This window comes from Bombina bombina, chromosome 7, assembly GCF_027579735.1.
Source record: "Bombina bombina isolate aBomBom1 chromosome 7, aBomBom1.pri, whole genome shotgun sequence".
NCBI classification, from domain to species: Eukaryota; Metazoa; Chordata; class Amphibia; order Anura; family Bombinatoridae; genus Bombina; species Bombina bombina.
In genome coordinates, this window is record NC_069505.1 from 291,688,533 (window position 1) to 291,697,894 (window position 9,362).

General features: G+C 38.8%; 1 protein-coding gene across 1 annotated transcript in view; it reads right to left on the reverse strand.

The window, feature by feature from the left end:
* LOC128666325 (solute carrier family 41 member 1) overlaps positions 1 to 1,484 on the reverse strand; it is a 161,449-nt gene extending 159,965 nt beyond the window's left edge. Inside the window, exon 1 of the mRNA XM_053720843.1 lies at positions 1,303 to 1,484. The gene's annotated coding sequence lies outside the window, so the exon portion shown is untranslated. The remainder of the gene's footprint in view (positions 1 to 1,302) is intronic.
* Between the last annotated feature and the right edge of the window lie 7,878 nt (positions 1,485 to 9,362).

The window sequence follows — 9,362 nt, forward strand, 5'->3', positions numbered from 1 at the left end:
CCTGCGATGGTCCGCGTGAAAAAAGCTTAGATCATCGTATACTGAGACTTGAACCTATTTAGTTCAGCAGCAGTATGCTTAATTGCACGCCATTAAACCACTTGGCATTTCCTTTTCTGTTTCATCCTAAGCATGTCTTGCTCCATCTCGCACAGGTGAAATGAGTTCAGAAACAAGCTTTCTTTACATTATATGTCATACATAGCTCTGTAAATGCTAAATTATGCCCCCGCTCCAAAATGTATTTCTCACTTTAGCTCCTGTAATATCAACTTTCCATATTCCCTGTTTTAAATGAAACGGTTGTAATAAGCCTAAAGGTGCTCCTGGCTATGTCTAGTCTAAATAAACCCATATACTGGGGCAATATTTGCAGGTTAAAGGGACAGTATACACCTGCATGTAATAGACACTACTATAAAGAAGAATATGCACAGATACTGATATAAAAATCCAGTATAAAACCGTTTAAAAACGTACTTAGATGCTCCCAGTTTAGCACTGTTAAAAAGATTAGCTGGAACACCCACTGCAAGTGGTTCTATAGCAAAAAAAAGCATGTGCATATGAAAAGACACAAACAGGAGCATGCTGGAATAGGTATACATCAGTATTCTCTTAAAACTTTGGGGCTTGGTTAGGAGTCTGAAAATCAATGTTATTTAAAAAAAAAAAAGCTGTATGGGCTATATAAATGGATTATATTCAAAACATTTATGAAAAGAAAAATCTAGTGTATAATATCCCTTTAAGCTATGCCATGAGATCTGTCTCATGTCACATTTCATGATAATTGGTACAGTAATTTTTGCCCTATGTCAGACTGAACTTTCTCATATATTAAAACGCACACTTTCTCACATGTAAGTATGTAATAATTACCTTTTTTCTGCACTTGCAGTGAGTACCAATCACAGCTAAACTGCATAATCTCCGGCCTTATTCATTTACTCATTTCACACCTATGAAAACCAGCATTTAGCATAAAACTCTTGATTAAACGTAACCTATGGCTGCCGTGCTGTGCGGATATAATCCCAGAAAAGGACACAGCATCTTCAATCCTTCTAAGTGCAAAGATATGGCTGATATTTCCAATAAAAAGTAACTTAATCTTACGTAGACAATAACTTCAGCTAATGCAATATTTGATAAACTGATAAACCCCCCAGGCTTTCCTAACCAGATCTAAATAAATCATTTTGTATGGCAGCTAGTTACACTATTCCCTATATATATATATATTGACAATCTCTGGGTAGAAATGTGCCAGAGGCAGTAATAAATGTTCATGTAAGTTACCTGGATGCTTTAGTAACAATCACACCTTCATGCAATCCGGGAAACTAGGGCTAATTAACCAGCTCTGACTTCTGTAACGACACAAGCATTCTGGGCTGCTGGACGATGGACCATCAGTGACACTGACAGTAAGTAGCAAGACAGCTGCTGGGGCCACGTTCTCAATGTGACGTCTAAAATGACTGGGTTCAATTTCTGTCGGCTTAGCATTATCTTCATTTCACCAGTGAATCTGACGCAGAGAGTAGAACAGTGTGAGAGTAATGTTCAGGCCCGGCTCAAGAAATTGCACTGATAATATGAATAAAATGACACCCACAGCTCATTCTACTAGAGTGCTATCCCAACCATAGCACTGCATGACATCATCAGGAAGGGACGAGAGATACATAGATATGTACAAGTGACTTGGTCACTTTTATATTGTATAAGGCAACCATATAGTGCCCATGTGCTGCCTGTGTCCCTTGGTCTCACTGGGACCTATTATATGACCCAAAATGTCCCCAAGAGATGTAGTGTTTCCTCTGTATATAAAACATTTTACATAGTTAAAGGGGCATTGTGATGATCTGCTCTAATTCATTACAGAATGCCCCCCAGAGAAATAGTGAAACATGCTGTAGTATTTCCTCAGTATATAAAACATTTTACATAGTTAAAGGGGCATGTGATAAAGAAATGACATGCTCTAATTCATAACAGAATGTGCTTAAGGGCAATGTCCCCCAGAGAATTGGTGAACAGCGCTATAGTATTTCCTCTGTATATAAAACATTTTACATAGTTAAAGGGGCATGTGATAAAGAAATGACATGCTCTAATTCATTACAGAATGTGCTTAAGGGCAATGTCCCCCAGAGAAACAGTAAAACCTGCTGTAGTATTTCCTCTGTGTATATATAACATTTTACATAGTTAAAGGGACATTGTGATAAAGAAATGAAGTGCTCTAATTCATTACAGAATATGTGTGAGTGTAATGTCCCTCAGAGAAGCAGTGAAAAGCAAATTAGAGAGAAAGACTACATATATAGCACTCAAAGGGTTAATAAATCATAGATTAGTTTGTATTAATGGGCAGGATTATTTAGCAAGAAGAGAGATAACTGTACTCAAAAAGAGAGCAGTTACTACTGAACGTTTAAAACATAGACGTAGTGTTTCCTCTGTATATAAAACATTTTACATAGTTAAAGGGACATTGTGATGATCTGCTCTAATTCATTACAGAATGCCCCCAGAGAAATAGTGAAACATGCTGTAGTATTTCCTAAGGATATAAAACATTTGACATAGTTAAAGGGGCATTTGATGAAGAAATGACGTGCTCTAATTCATAACAGAATGTGCTTAAGGGCAATGTCCCCCAAAGAATTGGTGAACCGCGCTATAGTATTTCCTCTGTATATATAAAATTTTACATAGTTAAAGGGGCATGTGATAAAGAAATGACGTGCTCTAATTCATTACAGAATATGTGTGAGTGTAATGTCCCTCAGAGAAGCAGTGAAAAGCAAATTAGGACCCAAGAGAGGCAGAGGGCACTCCCTTAGAGAGAAAGACTACATATATAGCACTCAAAGGGTTAATAAATCATAGATTAGTTTGTATTAATGGGCAGGATTATTTAGCAAGAAGACCGATAACTGTACTCAAAAAGTGAGCAGTTACTACTGAACGTTTAAAACATAACTTTAATGAAATTCACACATAAAACATAAGAAAAATACATCAGTAAAAACATTCTCAGGAGCTTAATAACAGTCGAGTGACCTTAGTTGTGGTTGGTTAAGTAAAAAAATGTAATATTGTGTAAATACCCTGCTAAAGGTAATTAATTGTCAAGTTATTACTAGTAACCAGAATATTTGATACATTAGTTGACGCATAGATTTATAGCAATATGATACTTCTTTTCCAACATACTGAGTTTTAGTGAGCACACCAACTGTATCTATTTTTGCTCACCTAATTCAGGAGAGTAACCTCACAACTCTTATGTTTAATATCTAGTCACACTCCGTCTATACTAGCTTTGGTTGTGAGGTGTTACATCTAACAATTATAGGGTCACATAAGTAACTCCATTTAACACACAGAATGTTTATTTAACCTCTGTGAGTGGGCACCTCCTATCAGCCACAGACAATTAATATACTACACCCTAGCTGTGAATACAGCGTTCCTAAGAAAAAGTTATGCAAGTAGCTCTATTCAATATACAGAGTGTAAAATTAACCTCGGAGGGTGGGCACCTCCCACTAGTTACGGACAATTAATACACTATATTCAAGCTGTGAATAGTGATGTCGCGATCCTAAAATTTTGCGTTTGCGAAATGTGAACGCGAACTTCCGCAACTGTTCGCGAACCGGGCGAACCGCCATTGACTTCAATGGACAGGCGAATTTTAAAACCCACAGGGACTCTTTCTGGCCGCAATAGTGATGGAAAAGTTATTTCAAGGGGACTAACACCTGGACTGTGGCATGCCGGAGGGGGATCCATGGCAAAACTCCCACGGAAAATTACATAGTTGATGCAGAGTCTGGTTTTAAGCCATAAAGGGCATAAATCACCTAACATTCCTAAATTGTTTGGAATAACGTGCTTTAAAACATCAGGTATGATGTTGTATCGATCAGGTAGTGTAAGGGTTACGCCCGCTTCACAGTGACAGACCAAACTCCCCGTTTAACACACCGCAAACAGTCCATTTGCACAACCACGAGATCGATAGATTTGATAGATAGATACATAGATTACATAGATCAATAGATGCAATATACATTTGATAGATACCAATTACATAGATCAAAAGATGCAATATACATTTGATAGATACCTATTACATAGATCAAAAGATGCAATTTACATTTGATAGATACGAATTACATAGATCAAAAGATGCAATATACATTTGATAGATACGAATTACATGGATCAAAAGATGCAATATACATTTGATAGATACGAATTACATAGATCAATAGATGCAATATACATTTGATAGATACGAATTCCATAGATCAATAGATGCAATATACATTTGATAGATACGAATTACATAGATCAATAGATGCAATATACATTTGATAGATACGAATTCCATAGATCAATAGATGCGATATACATTTGATAGATACGAATTCCATAGATGAATAGATGCGATATACATTTGATAGATACGAATTCCATAGATCAATAGATGCAATATACATTTGATAGATACGAATTGCATAGATCAATAGATGCAATATACATTTGATAGATACGATTTATAGTTAGATAGATTTGATAGATAAATAGCTAATTTGAAAGATATATAATTTCCCAGACAGAGAATTACAAAGACGTGCGGTCTGAGACCCATGGTAAGGTTACTTCCTTTTGCACAATCGAGTATACCAGTTGCAGAGGTTCTGACCCTGCATTCTGGCTGCACCTCTCCCTGCAAGAGAGATCTGTTACAGAGTCTGTGGGCCTCTATGCAAAGAGCTGGCCTGCCTGAAAGGAGCAGCAAGGCAGATCAAAAGATGCAATATACATTTGATAGATACGAATTACATAGATCAAAAGATGCAATATACATTTGATAGATACAAATAACATACATCAAAAGATGCAATATACATTTGATAGATACAAATTACATAGATCAAAAGATGCAATATACATTTTATAGATATGAATTACATAGATCAAAAGATGCAATATACATTTTATAGATATGAATTACATAGATCAAAAGATGCAATATACATTTTATAGATATGAATTACATAGATCAAAAGATGCAATATACATTTGATAGATACGAATAACATAGATCAAAAGATGCAATATACATTTGATAGATACGAATAACATAGATCAAAAGATGCAATATACATTTGATAGATACAAATTACATAGATCAAAAGATGCAATATACATTTTATAGATATGAATTACATAGATCAAAAGATGCAATATACATTTTATAGATATGAATTACATAGATCAAAAGATGCAATATACATTTGATAGATAAGAATTACATGGATCAAAAGATGCAATATACATTTGATACGAATAACAGATCAAAAGATGCAATATACATTTGATCGATACGAATTACAGAGATCAATAGATGCAATATATATTTGCTTGATACAATTGATAGTTATATAATTTCCCTGACAGAGTATAACAATAAGACATGCGGTCTGGGACCCGTGGTGTGTTAAGTACTAAGTAGTACTATTCTTAGCAGTTTAATACCTGTTACTCCCCCTATTGGGGGAGGTCTATATGGCCTTGATTTTCGGAACAGGGAGATGGAAGAAGATGCTTGGTCTGTCCTCCTACTTCAAATTTGGCCGAAACACAAGTGGCTGTCACAGAACAGTCCGGCCACAAGATCGATAGATTTGATAGATAGATCCAGAGATTACATAGATCAATAGATGCAATATACATTTGATAGGTACGAATAACATAGATCAAAAGATGCAATATACATTTGATCGATACGAATTACAGAGATCAATAGATGCAATATATATTTGATTGATACGATTGATAGTTATATAATTTCCCTGACAGAGTATAACAATAAGACATGCGGTCTGTGACCCATGGGAAGGTTACTTCCTTTTGCACATTCGAGTATACCAGTTGCAGAGGTTCTGACCCTGCATTCTGGCTGCACCTCTCCCTGCAAGAGAGATCTGTTACAGAGTCTGTGGGCCTCTATGCAAAGAGCTGGCCTGCCTGAAAGGAGCAGCAAGGCAGATCAAAAGATGCAATATACATTTGATAGATACGAATAACATAGATCAAAAGATGCAATATACATTTGATCGATACGAATTACAGAGATCAATAGATGCAATATATATTTGATTGATAGTTATATAATTTCCCTGACAGAGTATAACAATAAGACATGCGGTCTGAGACCCGTGGTGTGTTAAGTACTAAGTAGTACTATTCTTAGCAGTTTAATACCTGTTACTCCCCCTATCGGGGGAGGTCTATACGGCCTTGATTTTCGGAACAGGGAGATGGAAGAAGATGCTTGGTCTGTCCTCCTACTTCAAATTTGGCCGAAACACAAGTGGCTGTCACAAAACAGTCCGGCCACGAGATCGATAGTTATGATAGATAGATCCATAGATTACATAGATCAATAGATGCAATATACATTTGATAGATACCAATTACATAGATCAAAAGATGCAATATACATTTGATAGATATGAATTACATAGATCAAAAGATGCAATATACATTTGATAGATACGAATTACATGGATCAAAAGATGCAATATACATTTGATAGATACGAATTACATCAATAGATGCAATATACATTTGATAGATACGAATTACATAGATCTAAAGATGCAATATACATTTGATAGATACGAATTACATAGATCAAAAGATGCAATATACATTTGATAGATACGAATTACATGGATCAAAAGATGCAATATACATTTGATAGATACGAATTACATCAATAGATGCAATATACATTTGATAGATACGAATTACATAGATCTAAAGATGCAATATACATTTGATAGATATGAATTACATAGATCAAAAGATGCAATATACATTTGATAGATACGAATAACATAGATCAAAAGATACAATATACATTTGATCGATACGAATTACAGAGATCAATAGATGCAATATATATTTGATTGATACGATTGATAGTTATATAATTTGCCTGACAGAGTAAAACAATAAAACATGCGGGCTGGGACCCATGGTAAGGTTACTTCCTTTTGCACAATCGAGTACAGGTTGGGGTCCGGGATTGCCTTTTTGTGCTGTCTGATTCTTTCAGGTATACCAGGTGCATTCTTTTACAGAGTCTGTGGGCCTGTATGCAAAGAGCTGGCCTGCCTGAAAGGAGCAGCAAGGCAGAGGGATCGATTCCTGCCTATAAGAAACCAGAGGGCACGCTACCTGCTGGAAGTGTGCAGTGAGGCAGAGGGATCTATTCCTGCCTAGAAGCAGACAGGCAGAGGGGACGCTACCTGCCTTGGAGCCCACTGAGACCAGCCCAGCTGGGGGAGATACAGCCGCTGGCTTGACCCCGGTCTCAGCCACAATAGCCCTGGTCCCACTATTTGGAGGCAGAGGGATCTATTCCTGCCAAGAAGCAGCCTGGCAGGGGGATTTATTCCTGCCTAGAAGCAGACAGGCAGAGGGGACGATACCTGCCAAGAAAGAGCTGCAGGGCAGAGAGGATGCTACCTGCCTGGGAGTCCACTGAGAACAGCCCAGCTTGGGGAGATACAGCCACTGGCTTGACCCTGGTCTCAGCCACGATAGCCCTGGTCCCACTATTTGGAGGCATAGGGATCTATTCCTGCCAAGAAGCAGCCTGGCAGGGGGATTTATTCCTGCCTAGAAGCAGACAGGCAGAGGGGACGATACCTGCCAAGAAAGAGCTGCAGGGCAGAGAGGACACTACCTGACTGGGAGTTCACTGAGACCAGCCCAGCTGGGGGAGATACACCCGCTGGCTTGACTCCGGTCTCAGCAACTATATCTCTGATTACACTATCCGGTGGACACCCCTGGGTTAGGACAGAGGAAGGGAGACCCCCCTAGTGGAGTACCGCTACATCTGGGAGATGGAAAAAGATGTTTGGACACCCAATACAGGTCATTCTCCTTCAGCCTTTTTATACGAGGGTCCCCGACCCTCAACAGAAACAACAGCATGAAACACCACATATGCCATCCTTTTGAACAATCCAGTACAGGTATGGCATCGATTTTAGGAACCCGGAGATAATTTTTAGGAACCGGGAGATGGAAAAAGATGCTTGGACACCCAGTACAGGTCGTTCTCCTTCAGCCTTTTTATACGAGGGTCCCCGACCCTCAACAGAAACAACAGCATGAAACACTGCATATGCCATCCTTTTGCACAATCGAGTACAGGTATGGCATCGATTTTAGGAACCCGGAGATAATTTTTAGGAACTGGGAGATGGAAAAAGATGCTTGGACACCCAGTACAGGTCGTTCTCCTTCAGCCTTTTTATACGAGGGTCCCCGACCCTCAACAGAAACAACAGCATGAAACACCACATATGCCATCCTTTTGAACAATCCAGTACAGGTATGGCATCGATTTTAGGAACCCGGAGATAATTTTTAGGAACCGGGAGATGGAAAAAGATGCTTGGACACCCAGTACAGGTCGTTCTCCTTCAGCCTTTTTATACGAGGGTCCCCGACCCTCAACAGGCACAACAGCATGAAACACCACATATGCCATCCTTTTGAACAATAGAGTACAGGTATGGCATCAATTTTAGGAACCCGGAGATGGAATTGATGCTTGGTCGGTCCTCCTACTTCAAATTTGGGGCACTGCGCGTGCAATGTACCCTGCCACCAGATATGAGTGGTGTGTTAAGTAGTACTATTCTTAACAGTTTAATCACTGTTATGTGCCTTTTTTTTGGTTTGGGTTTTGTAGCCACAGTACAGCACCAGAGGCCAGAAAAATTAGGCATGTAAAAATGCCTGAAAAATTAGGTATTGTTGCAGCCGCTGCTGTAGCAGCGGCCAGAAAAATTGATGTTTGTTTGACAGTTAGAAAGTGCCCTAAAACATTGCGACTTGAACCCTAGTTGTTGGCGGGTAAGTCACGCAAGTCATCCGGCATTCGAAGATAAAATACAGCAGCGTGTGTACCATTTGTAGCCCAAGGCAGCTCATCTCATCAGGCCTTTTTTACTCTAATGTATCGCACAATGTCAGTCCCTTCGGGATCCATCCCTCATTCATTTTAATAAAGGTGAGATAATCAAGACTTTTTTGACCTAGGCGACTTCTCTTCTCAGTGACAATACCTCCTGCTGCACTGAAGGTCCTTTCTGACAGGACACTTGAAGCGAGGCAGGCCAGAAGTTCGATTGCAAATTGGGATAGCTCAGGCCACAGGTCAAGCCTGCACACCCAGTAGTCAAGTGGTCCATCGTTCCTCAGAGTGTCGAGATCCGCAGTTAATGCTAGGTAGTCTGCTACCT